Here is a 13,015-nt window from a genome sequence, read left to right on the forward strand (position 1 = left end):
TCTAAATGGCCATAAATTTACAAATGCAATATTAGAGTAGTTTTAAAAGGAGATGTTGGGTATATCAGGATCATTACGGGTATCATTTTTTTTGAAATTTCTTTTCAGCTTAACAGTATTCATTGTTTTTGCACCACACCCAGTGCTCCATGCAATACGTGCCCTCCCTAATACCTACCACCTTGTTCCCCAACCTCCCATCCCCCAACCCTCAGGTTGTTTTTCAGAGTCCAGAGTCTCTCATAGTTCACCTCCCCTTCCAATTTCCCTCAACTCCCTTCTCCTCTCCATCTCCCCATGTCCTCCACGCTATTTATTATGCTCCACAAATAAGTGAAACCATATGATAATTGACTCTCTCTGCTTGACTTATTTCACTCAGCATAATCTCTTCCAGTCCCATCCACGTTGCTACAAAAGTTGGGTATTCATCCTTTCTGATGGAGGCATAATACTCCATAGTGTATATGTTCTAATAAATTTATTTTAATTTTAGCTAGCTTGACCATACATTAAAATTTCTTTTTAAAAATGTTTAAAGCTTTTATTTATTAGAAAGTATAACTGAGGGGAGCAGAAGCCAGAGGGAGGGGGAGAAACAGACTCCCCATGGAGCAGGGAGCTTAATGCGGAGCTCAATCCCAGGATCCTGAGATCAGGACTTGAGCCTAAGGCAGACAATTTAACTGACAGAGTCACCTGGGCATCCCTAAAATTCCTTTTAAAAAATTCCTTTTCAGGGCACCTGGTGGCTCAGTCAGTTAAGTCTTTGGCTCAGTTCATGATCCCAGGGTCCTGGGATCAAGCCCCTCATCAGGCTTGCTGCTTATCAGGAGACCTGCTTCTCCCTCTCCCTCTCCCTCTCCCACTGCTTGTGTTCCCTCTCTCGCTGTGTCTCTGTCAAATAAATAAAATCTTAAAAAAAAATTCATAAATAAAGTTTGTCTTAAGTCTTTCCTCCTTAAGTAAACAGCCTCAGCTTCACTTTAGGGCAAAATTATTGGCTTTGTTTCCTCAACAAAAATGCATCTCATTCCTCATACCTTCTTTTACCAAAAGCACTCCCCCTTTTCTTGCATAAGGAATTTATTTTTTAAAGCCTTTTTTTGTTTGTTTGTTTGTCTCTTTTTTCTCCTGGGAGCTTTAGGGTTTCAGGTCTTACATTCAGGTCTGTAATCCAAAATTAAAGCTTTTGCTTTAATTCCAGTATAGATAACATACCGCATTACATTTGTTTCAGGCACACAATATAGCAATTCAGCTATTCTGTACATCACTCAATGTCCTCAAGATTAAGTCTACTCTTAATCCTTTTCACCTGTTTTTCCCATATCCTTCCCTTCTGGTAAAACTATCAGTTTGTTTTCTGTAATTAAGAGTCAACTTTTTGGTTTGTCTCTCTTTTTCCCTTTGTTCATTTGTTTTGTTTCTTCAAATCCTCATGTGAATGAAATCATGTGGTATTTGTCTTTCTCTGACTTACTTCACAGCAGTATACCCTCTAGCTCCATTTGCATTGTTGCAAATGGCAAGATCTCATTCTTTTTATGGCTGAATAGTATGGCATTGTGTATATACACCACATCTTCTTTATCCATTCATCTGACAGTGGACACCTGGGCTGCTTCCATAACTTGGCTACTGTAAATGCTGCTGCTATAAACATAGGGGTGCATGTATCCCTTTGGATTTGTTTTTGTCTTCTTTGGGTAAATACCTAGTAGTGCCATTGCTAGGTCATAGGGTAGTTCCATTTTTATGTTTTTGAGGGATCTCCATACTGTTTCTACAGTGATTGTACTAGTTTGCACTCCCACCAACAGTGCAAAAGTATGTCTTTTTCTCCACATCCTTGCCAATAGCTGTTGTTTCTTATGTTGATTTTAGCCATTCTGACAGGTGTAGGTGATGTCTCATTGTAGTTTTGATTTTGCATTTCCCTGATGATGAGCATCTATCTTTTCATGTGTCTGTTGGCCATCTGTATGTCTTTGGAGAAATGTCTGTTTACTTCTGCCCATTTTTAAACTATTTGGTTTTTTGGTGTTGAGCTTGATAAGTTCTTTATATATTTTGGACACTAACCCTTTATCAGATACGTCATTTGCAAATATCTTCTACCATTCTGTAGGCTTTTAGTTTTGTTGATTGTTTCCTTTGCTGTGAAGAAACTTTTTATTTTGATGTTGTCCCAATAGTTTTTTTCTTTTGTTCCCCTTGCCTTAGGAGACATATGTAGAAAAATGTTGATAGAGCTGATGTCAGAGAAATTATTGCCTGTTCTCTGCTCTAGGATTTTTATGGTTTCAGGCCTTATCTTTAGGCCTTTAATCCATTTTGAGTTTATTTTTGTATATAGTGTTAAAAAGGGCCCAGTTTCATTCTTGTGCATGTAGCTGTCCAGTTTTTCTAATATCGTTTGTTGTTTTTCCTATTGCATATACTTGCCTCCTTTATCAGAGATTAATTGACCATGTAATTGTGAATTTATTTCTGGGCTGTCTGTTTGGTTCCATTGATCTGAGTGTTTATTTCTGTGCCAGTACCTTACTGTTTTGATTACTACAGATTTGTGTAGTATCAGCTGAAATCTGAAATAGTGATACCTCCTGCTTTGTTTTTCTTTTTCAATGCTGCATTGGCTATTCCAGGCCTTTTGTAGTTCCATACAAATTTTAGGATTGTTTGTTCTATGAAAAATGCTTTTGGAATTTTGATAGGGATTGTATTAAAGGTGTAGATTGCTTTGGGTAGTATGGACATTTTAACAATATTTGTTCTTCAGTCCATGAGCAGGGAATGTGTTTCCATTTTTTTGTGTCTTCCTCAATTTCTTTCATGAGTACTTTAGAGTTTTCAGAGTACAGATCCTTTACCTCTTTGGTTAGGTTTATTCCTAGGTATCTTATGGGTTTTGGTGCAATTTTAAATGGGATCGATTCCTTGATTTCTCTTTCTTCTGCCTCATTGTTAGTGTATAGAAATGCAATTATACATTTGAGATTCTATAGTGCATTGATTTTATATCCTGCCACTTTGCTGAATTCCTGTATGAGTTCTAGCAGTTTGGGGTAAAGTCTTTGGGGTTTTCTACATAGAGTATCATGTCATCTGCAAAGAGTGAGAGTTTGATGACTTCTTTGCTGATTCAGCTGCCTTTTATTTCTTTTGGTGTCTGATTGCTAAGGCTACAACTTCTAGTACTATGTTGAACAGCAGTGGTGAGAGTAAACATCCCTGTTGTATTGTTGACCTTAGGTGAAAAGCTCTCAGCTCTTCCCCCATTGAGAATATTTGCTGTGGGTTCTTTATATGGCTTTTATGATATTCAGATATGTTTCTTCTGTCCATAAATTACAGAGCTTTTATCAAGAAAGGATGCTTGGATTTTGTTAAATGCTATTTCTGCATCTATTGAGAGGATCATTATAGTTCTTGTCCTTTCTTTTATTAATGTAGTATCTCACATTGATTAATTTGAGGATGTTGAACCACACTTGTAGTCCAGGGATAAATCCCACTTGGTTGTGGTGAATAATCCTTTTAATGTACTCTTGGATCCCACTGACTAGTATTTTGCTAAGAAGTTTTGCATGCATGTTCATCAGGGATATTGGTCTCTAGTTCTCCTTTCTGCTAGGGCCTCTATCTGGTTTTTGGATCAAGGTAATTCTGGCCTCATATAAAGAATTTGGAAGTTTTCCTTCCATTTCTATTGTTTGAAACAGCTTCAGAAGAATAGGTTTTAATTCTTCTTTAAATGTTTGGTAGAATTCCCCTAGGAAGCCATCCAGCCCTGGACTCTTGATTTTGGGAGATTTTTGGTTACTACTTCCATTTCTTTGCTGGTTATGGGTCTGTTCAGGTTTTCTATTTCTTCTTGTTTCCGTTTTGTTAGTTTATATGTTTCTAGGAATGCATCAATTTCTTCGAAATTGCCTAAATTATTGGCATATAGTTGTTTTATTCTTATAATTGTTTTCTGTTTTAATTGTTTATATTTCTTTGGTGTTGGTTGTGGTCTCTCCTCTTCCATGATTTTATTTATTTGGGTCTTTTCTCTTTTCTTTTTATAAGTCTGGCTAGGGGTTTATTGATCTTACTAATTCTTTCAAAGAACCAGCTTCTAGTTTCATTGATCTGTTCTCTTCTTTTGAGTTCTGTATCACTGATATCTTCTCTAATCTTTTTTCTCTTCTCCTGCTGGATTTATGCTTTATTTGCCATTCTTTTTCTAACCCCTTAAGGTGTAAGGTTAGGTTATATGTTTGAGATTTTTCTTGTTTCTTGAGAAAGGCTTGTATTGCTTTATACTTCCCTCTTAGGACTGCATTTTTTTTTGTTGTTTTGTTTTTAAAGATTATTTATTTATTTGACAGACAGAGATCACAAGTAGGCAGAGAGGCAAGCAGAGAGAGAGGAGGAGGAAGCAGAATCCCCGCTGAGTGGAGAGCTGATGCAGGGCTCGATCCCAGGACCCTGGGATCATGACCTGAGCTGAAGGCAGAGGCTTTAACCCACTGAGCCACTGAGGTGCCCGAGGACTGCCTTTACTCTATCCCAAAGGTTCTGAATGGTTGTGTTTTCATTTTCATTTGCTTCCATGTATTTTGAAAAATTCTTCTTTAATTTCCTGATTGACCCATTCATTCTTTAGTACGATGCTCTTTAACCTCCATGTATTTGTGTTTCTTCCAAATTTTCTCCTGTAATTGAGTTCAAGTTCTAAAGCACCGTGGTCTGAAAATATGCATAATCTCAGTCTTTTGGTACTAGCTGAGACCTGATCAGTGACCCAATATGTGATCTATGCTGGATAATGTTCTATGTGCACCTGAGAAGATTGTGTATTCTGTTGCTTTAGGATGGAATGTTCTGAATATATCTGTGAGGTTCATCTGGTCCTGTGTGTCATTCAAAGCACTTATTTCCTTATTGATCTTCTGCTTAGATGACCTGTCCATTGTTATGAGTGGGGTGTTAAAGTCCCCTACTATTATTGTACTATTATCAATGAGTTCTTTTATTTTTGTTGTTAATTGTTTTATGTATTTAGATGCTCCCAAGTTAGGGGGTAAATATTTACAATTGTTAGATCTTCTTGTCGAATAGACACTTTTATTATAATATATTGTCCTTCCTCATTTCTTATTACAGTCTTTGATTTAAAATCTACTTTGTCTGATATGACGATTGCTACTCTGGTTTTCTTTTGATGCCCATAAACATGATAAATTGTTCTCCACCACCTCACTTTCTATCTGGAGATGTCTTTGGGTCTAAAATGAATCTTTTGTGCTTGCTTAGGCAGCACATATACTAAAATTGGAACAATACAGAAAAGATTAGCATAGGCCCTGTGCAAGGATGACAGGCAAATTCACGAACCTTTCCATATTTTTATTATAGCAAATAAATAAATAAAATTTTAAAAATAAAATAAAGTGAATCTCTTCCAGACAGCATATCAGTGGGTCTTGTTTTTGTTTTGTTTTAACCCAATCTGATACCTTATATCTTTTGATTGGAGGATTTAGTCCAGTTACATTCAGAGTAACTATTAAAGATAAGAATTAAGTGCCATTGTATTACCTGTAAAGTCACTGTTTCTGTAGATTGTCTCTGTTCCTGTCTGGTGTTACTTTTGGGCTCTCTTTTCGCTCAAAGGATCCCTTTAATATTTCCTACAGGGCTGGTTTATTGTTCACAAATTCCTTTAGTTTTTGTTTGTCCTGGAAACTTCTTATCTCTCCTTCTAGTCTGAATGACAGCCTTGCTAGGTAAAGTATTCTTGGTTCCATATTTTCCCCACTTAGCTCTTTCAATATATCATGTCAATCTTTTCTTGCCTGCCAGAAGTCCATGGACAGGTCTGCTGCCAGTCTTATGTTTCTCCCCATATAGGTTAAGGGTCCCTTGTCCCAAGGTGCTTTCAGGATTTTCTCATCTCTGAAATTTGCGATCTTCACTATTATGTGTCAAGGTGTTAACCTATTTTTATTGATTTCAAGGGGGGTTCTCCTGCACTTGAATGCCTGTTTCTGTCCCCAGATTAGGGAAGTTCTCAGCTATAATTTATTCAACTAAACCTTCTGCCCTTTTCTCTCTCTTCGTCCTCTGGAACTCCTCTTATTCAGATATTCTTTTGCTTTATGGTATTGCTGTTTTCTAGAAGTCTCCCTACATCATCCAGTAGTAATTTTTCTCTCTTTTTCTCAGCTTCCCTATTCTCCATCATTTTGTCTTCTATATCACTGACTCTTCAGCCTTGTTTATTTTAGCTGGTAGAGACTCCATTTTTTACTGCATCTTAATAATAGCATTTTTAATTTCAGTCTGATTAGATTTTAGTTCTTTTATTTCTACAGTAAAGTATTCTCTAGTGTCTTCTTTGCTTTTTTTTTAAAAACTCAGCTAGTATCTTTATACTTCTTGTTTTGAATTCTAGTTCCAACATCTTATATCTATATTGATTAAATCCCTGGAAGTGACTACCTTCTCCTGTTCTTTCTTTTGGGGTGAGTTTCTCTGTCATTATGTCCAGCAAAGAACAGAAGAAAGAGAGAGAAAGGACAAAATAATAACAAAACTGGAAAAATACAAATAAAACAAACCAGAAGAAAACAGAAACAAAACAGAATAAGAAAAATTCAAACAAGTAAAACAGAACAAAACAATAAACTAGATCCCATGTGTATTTTGGTCTGTTTGTTAAAAGAAACTAGATCCCAAAATAGGAAAGAAAGAAAAACTTATATATATATATACCAAATTACAGTGAAATACAAGGAAAGGAAACCAAAAGTGAAAAATATGTATAATGTATATATAAAAATTAAAATTAAGAAAAACACCCCACAAATGCTATATCCTGTTTTCCCCAAAAACTAAGCTGTGCAGCCCTCTATTATCAGAAACTTGGTCTGAGCAAGTTGTTCTTGTTGGTCTTCCAGGGGAGGGTCCTGTTGCACTGATTCTCAGGTGCCTTTATAGTTGTGAAAATAAACCTCCCTTGCCAGGGGTCTGGGCTCAGTGTAGTGGCTCTGGATTGCATTATTTTGTTCCTTAAAGGCTTTCAGCACAGATGGGGGATGAAAATGGTGGTGTCCCCTCCTCTACCATCTTAACTCCTCCCCCTATTAGATCTTGCTGAATAGTCCTTATTGTGATATAGTGCCCTTCTTCATCTCTTGTTACATTCTATGGTTTAAAATCAAGTTTGATATAAGCATGGCTACTCTGGGTTGCTTTCTTTGTTTGTTATATGTATTCTATCTTATATATTTTTTTATTTTATTGTATTTTATTTTTTCAGTGTTCCAAGATTCGTATGGTCCATATATACAAATGAATATTATGCAGCTATCAGAAAGGATGAATACCCTGGCTTTCTTTTGATGTCCATTTACATGATAAATGTTTCTCCATCCCCTCACCTTCAATTTGCAAAAGTCTTTGGGTCTCAAATGAGTCTCTCGTTGGCAGCATCTAGATGGTTTTTTGTTTTTGTTTTAAAGATTTTATTTATTGATTTGACAGACAGAGATCACAAGTAGGCAGAGAGGCAGGCAGAGAGAGGGAGGAAGGGAAGCAGGCTCCCTGTTGAGCAGAGCGCCCAAAACAGGGCTCGATCCCAGGACCCTGGGATCATGACCCGAGCTGAAGGCAGAGGCTTTAACCCACTGAGCCACCCAGGCACCCCTGGATCTTGGTTTTTTATCCATTCTGATACCCTCTATCTTTTGATTGGAATATTTAGTCCACTTACATTCAGAGTACTGATATGTACTTAGTGCCATTTTATTACTTGTTCTGTCATTGTTTCTGGAGATTTTTCCTGTTCCTTTCTGGTCTTTGTCACTTTTGGTCTTTCCACTGAAAGAGTCCCTTTTAACCTTTCTTGCTGGGCTGGTTTAGTGGTCATGAATTCCTTTAGTTTTTATTTGTCTGGGAAACTTTTCATCTCTTCTTCTATCCTGAATGATAACCTTGCTAGATAGAGTATTCTATTCTATCTAGTATGCTATTCTATCCAGTGCATTGAATATATCATGCCATTGTTCTGGCTTTCCAGAAGTTTCCGTGGAGAGATCTGCTGGTAACCTTACTGGTTTTCCCTTGTAAGATAGGGACTACTTTTGTCTTGCTGCTTTTAGGATTTTTTCTTTATTTGCAAATTCAGCTGCAATAGATCTTGGTTGTTGGCCTGCTATTGATTTTTATGGGAGTTTTCTGTGCTTCGTGGATTTGGATGTCTGTTGCCTTCTCCCAATTATGGAGTTTTCAGCTATAATTTCTTCAAGTAAACCTTCTGCCCCCTTTTCCCAGTCTTCTTCTGGGACTCCTTTGATAGAGTCACTGAGTTCCCTAAGTCTACTTCTGTGATCCAAATTGTTCTCTCTTTTTTTCCGTTTCATTATTTTCCACAATTCTATCTTCCAAGTACATTCCTGAAACATATTCCTGTCCTTCTCCCATCCTTGTTGTCATTACATCCTTTTTGTTGTTGTTATTTTGTATTTTATTGGACTGGGGTACATTTCACCATTTCTGAGAGTGTGAAGTTAACATAGGACTAAGAATATAGAAAAGGAAAGGGGGAGAAGCCATCCACAAATTTGAGTAAACTAGAAAGGTCTGTAAAACATTCAGTTGCAATTGAGGGAAAAACCTGTTTGGAAGTGAAAGGAGGTCCTTGGTTTCTAACAAAAATCTCCTAAAGACTCTACTATATAAGGGTCAGTTTATGGAAAAACTCCAAATTACACAAAACCCCATTAGGCAGAAGAAGTGGGCAGGATAGAAGAATGTGGGCTGTGAGGCAGCTGGTGTGCAACAGGGACGGCTGGGCAGGAGGCTGAGGCTCAGGCCCAGGACCTAGAGGTAGGAGTGGGCTAGAAGACTAGAGGCATGTTGACGCATTCACCCAAAGCTCTGGCTTTCCATTTCATCTCTAGGATGCTGATGCTTTGCTCAGACAAGAGTCATTTCGTCCTTGTAGTCATTACATTCAGCTGGCTTTCAATCTTAGTTAATCCATTTTTCATTTTGGTCTGGTTGTTTTTTATCTTTTTTAGTCTCTGTAGTAAGGGTCTTCCATGCTTTTCTGCAGCCCAACTAGTATCCTTATGGTCACTGTTTTAAATATTCCGTATATCTGTTTTGGTTAGATCCCTGGCTATGACCTTCTCTTGTTCATTCTTTTGGGATGAATTCCTCTTTCTTGGCATTGTAGGTCTCTATCTTCTTCTCTGTGTTAGGAAAGCCTGTTTGGTTTCCTGCTCCTGAGAGTAATGGCTTTATGAAGAAGAGGTCATATACTGTCCAGGGCCTGGGACTCTAGGAAAGTGTCTTTGGGGTATGCTGTGTGCCCTCTGCTGCTGTGTTTTAGCTGCTCTATGTCTCAGGTCAGTGCTCTCTAGAGTTTCTAACAGCCTGCAGCGGGGAGTGTTTGGACCTTGGCCAGAGTGTGGCAAGTTGTAACTAGGTGTGCTCTGGTCTGCTTGTTGAAAGAGACCTGATACTGCTTCCACTGTAGCTGAAGTTTTGTAGAACTCTATGGTCAGTAGACATGCGTGTGCAGGGTTTTGTGCTGGTCTTCTCGGGGAGGGGCCTACTGCACTAGTCCTCATGCATGCTTGCCCAAAAAAAGCTGCACCAGCAGAGTGGGGTGGTGGTGGTCAGGGGGAGGATGGGACCTGGTGTGAGCTAGGCAGCGAGTATTGGTGCTCTGCTGCTTCCTGAAGTTGATTCTGCTGAGGGGTGGGGGAGGGGGATGGTGCCAGCCTGCTCCGAGGAGGAGAGTCTGTGCTCACTGCTTTCAGGGAAGCACTTTCTGAGGAGTGAATAATTTCCCCTTATGTGTTCATGGGCATTTTTCAGATCACTGATGTCGCGTTGTCTCTGGGTTTCTTACCTGACACAGCACTGCACATCCTGGGCTCTACCTCATCCAAGCTTGCTGACTTTTAAAATCCCAAACTTCAGGTCCCTGGGGTGGCTCAGTGGGTTAAGCCTCTGCCTTCAGCTTGGATCATGATCCCAGATTCCTGGGATCGAGCCCCAAGTGGGACTCTCTTCTCAGCAGGGAGCCTGCTTCCCCCCACCCCGCCTGCCTTTCGGCCTACTTGTGATCTGTCGAATAAATAAATAAATCTTAAAAAAAAAATCCCAAATCCCAAGCTGGTGTGGTGGGGATTTCCATCCTCTGGGAAAGGGCTTCACCATGCTGGCACTGCTGCAGGTTTGCTCCAGAAGGGCTGTCTCGTCAGAACTCAGGGGCATGGGGTTTGAAGCAAACAGGCTAAAGAGCCAGGGTCCTGGTTAGCTGCCCTTGGTAGGTGTGTCTAGACCTATAAGGGGCAGGAAGGGAAAGGGTGCCCGCTGTTTTTTTGGTTCCTGGAGAGGCAATGCCCCTTCTCACAGATGTGCCCCAAAACGTACAGTTTCTCCCTGTGCTTCTTAGATGTCCTTCAGATTGTGCAGTCTGCCCTCCTCCCCTCCAGGAGGGGGTCTGTGTCCTTCAGTCTCTATCCCAAGCCCAGTCAGGCTCCAGTCCTGAGCCCAGCTGGCTGCAAAACTCACAAAACTCAGCCCTTCTCATTTTCCCAGCCAGTGGCTTTGGGGACGTGTTCTCCTCCAACATTCCCCTGTCTGCCCCTCACCCCCCAGCCTTTCTCTGTGACCAGGGCTCATTCCCCTCTGCAGCACCCACAACTGGTTTCTCCCCAAACACTTCCTACCTTCCTTGAAGTGGCCTCTTCTCTCCCTCTAGTTATGCAGTCTGTTCTATCAGCCCTCAGATTGATTTCGTGAGTGTTTAGAATGATTTGATAGTTACGTAGCTGTATTTGAGGCCTGAGGCAAGCCTAGGGCCCTCCTACTATGTCACTATCTTAGCTCTGAACTCTACTTTCTATCTATAGTAGGTTCTTTATGAATAACTGTCACTCTGTAATGTACTCTTTTAATTTTTTTAATGGTAACTTTGAGATAAGTTTCAAACTTTGATCAAGTCCAGTTTATTAGCTTTTTCTTTTATACTTAGTGCCATTTTGGGTCTTAAGACATCTCTACTTATTCCATGGTCATAAAGTTACTCTCTTGTTTCTTCTAGAATCTTTATAGTTTTAGCTTTTACATTTAGGTGTGTCATCTACCCTGACTTAATTTTAAGATACCTGAGGTAGAGAATGAGGCTCCTTTTTTTTTCCCTCCTTAGCTTTCCTTTACCAGGGTGAGGATATTTCCTTCATCCCTTAATTTGTTGAGTCTTTATCATATATGGGTTTTGCATTTTGTTAAAAAGCTTTTTCTGCATCTTTTGATACAATTGTGGTTCCCTCCCTTTATTTCTCTTATTCTGGGCACCTGGGTGGCTCAGTGGGTTAAAGCCTCTACCTTTGGCTCGGGTCATGATCCCAGGGTCCTGGGATTGAGCCCCGCGTGGGGCTCTCTGCTTAGCGGGGAGCCTGCTTCCTCCTCTCTCTCTCTGCCTGCCTCTCTGCCTACTTGTGATCTCTGTCTGTCAAATAAAATAAATAAAATCTTTAAAAAAAAAAAAGGATTATAGTTTTGTGCCACCTGTTGTTCAATGCCTAAAAAGGACTGCCTTGCATGTTTTGTTCAGTTTTATAATCATGTAGGACCTGAGGGCAAGACCAATACCAATAATTCTATTATGGCTGTATGTAAAAGGTTCCTACTCAAAGTCCACATTCTTAATTACATTAGTAAATTATCTCTATGATGGGATTCCATATTATAGAAAAAAATGTTAAACACTAGTATGTTGTTTTTTGCCTATTAGAGAGGGAGAGGGCACAAGTTGGGGGAGGGGCAGAGAGAGAGTGAGAGAATCTCAAGCAGACTCCCCACTGAGCATGGAGTCCTGACTTGGGGCCCAATCCCATGACCCTGAGATCATGATCTGAGCTGAAATCAAGAGTTGGATGCCCAACCGAGTCACCCAGGTGCCCTGGAAATACATTCTTAATAATATGGAAAAATATCAGCAGGGATTAAAGAATGAGAGAGATGAAAGGGTAAGAGATTGTTGTCAGAGACTAGGGATGCTGGAATGAAATAGTTCATAGATGAAATACATGATAACAAGATCTTACAGGCCTAGATGGCTTAAACAGAATAGTGTAATTTCTATGTTTTGCATAAAGACAAAACAGTGACCCGACAGCCACTGGATTATGGTCTTTGATGGCAAGAACTGGATGAATGATGATGGAAAATAAGCAAACTTCTAAACAAAAGGAAAACAGGAAAGCAGGACAGGTAAATTTTGAGAAAATGCCATTAGTTCAGTTTTGAATAAATTTTAAGTTTTCTTAGAAATCTATATGACATCCAGGGACTGTCTGGGTAGACAACTGAAAATACAGATCTGTTGCAAGGAAAATATGGAGATATAGATCTGAAAGTTATTACCATAAAGATGATTATTGAAGCAACAGGACTGGATGAGATGATATAAGAAGAACATATACCTTTAGAGGAGGTAAGAAACCTAAGGTAGAAACCTAGGGAATCCCGATATTTTAGAGTAGGCAGATAAGAATACTAAGAATGGATGTTCAAAGAAGTAAAAGGCAATGTAAAGAGGCAATGTGGCTTTAGTGGTCAAGAGCATGTACTTTGGAGTCAGTTCAAATCCCAGCTATTATAAAGCTACATGACCATGAAAAAAATTACTTAACATTTCTTTGTCTGTTTTCTCTTCTGTAAAGCACAGTGAACAATACTAGCACTTGCCTAATAACAGACAATCGTGATAACTATGGAGGCTCATTCAGCTCCCAAACTCCTGTCCTCTCAAACTTTATTAGTAAAGAAGACAGCTGGATCAACAAATTTGAGTTAGCTCAACAGAGGAACAGAAAGATTCCCCCTCTCTAACACAGCTACTTCATTTACAAAGAAGTTTCCATTAGTACATAGCTACACAGATATTTCCTACTCCACCTCAATAATAAATATGTAGAACATTATAGAGGCAGGGTTT

At 39.2% G+C, this 13,015-nt stretch overlaps 1 non-coding gene across 1 annotated transcript; it reads left to right on the forward strand.

Moving 5' to 3' along the window:
• The first annotated feature begins 5,295 nt into the window (after nucleotides 1-5,295).
• LOC116568327 lies at nucleotides 5,296-5,402 on the forward strand. Its single transcript, XR_004276551.1, has one exon. It is a non-coding gene; the product is annotated as a U6 spliceosomal RNA (small nuclear RNA).
• Nucleotides 5,403-13,015: the final 7,613 nt, after the last annotated feature.

Source organism: Mustela erminea, chromosome 10 (assembly GCF_009829155.1).
Source record: "Mustela erminea isolate mMusErm1 chromosome 10, mMusErm1.Pri, whole genome shotgun sequence".
Taxonomy (NCBI): domain Eukaryota; kingdom Metazoa; phylum Chordata; class Mammalia; order Carnivora; family Mustelidae; genus Mustela; species Mustela erminea.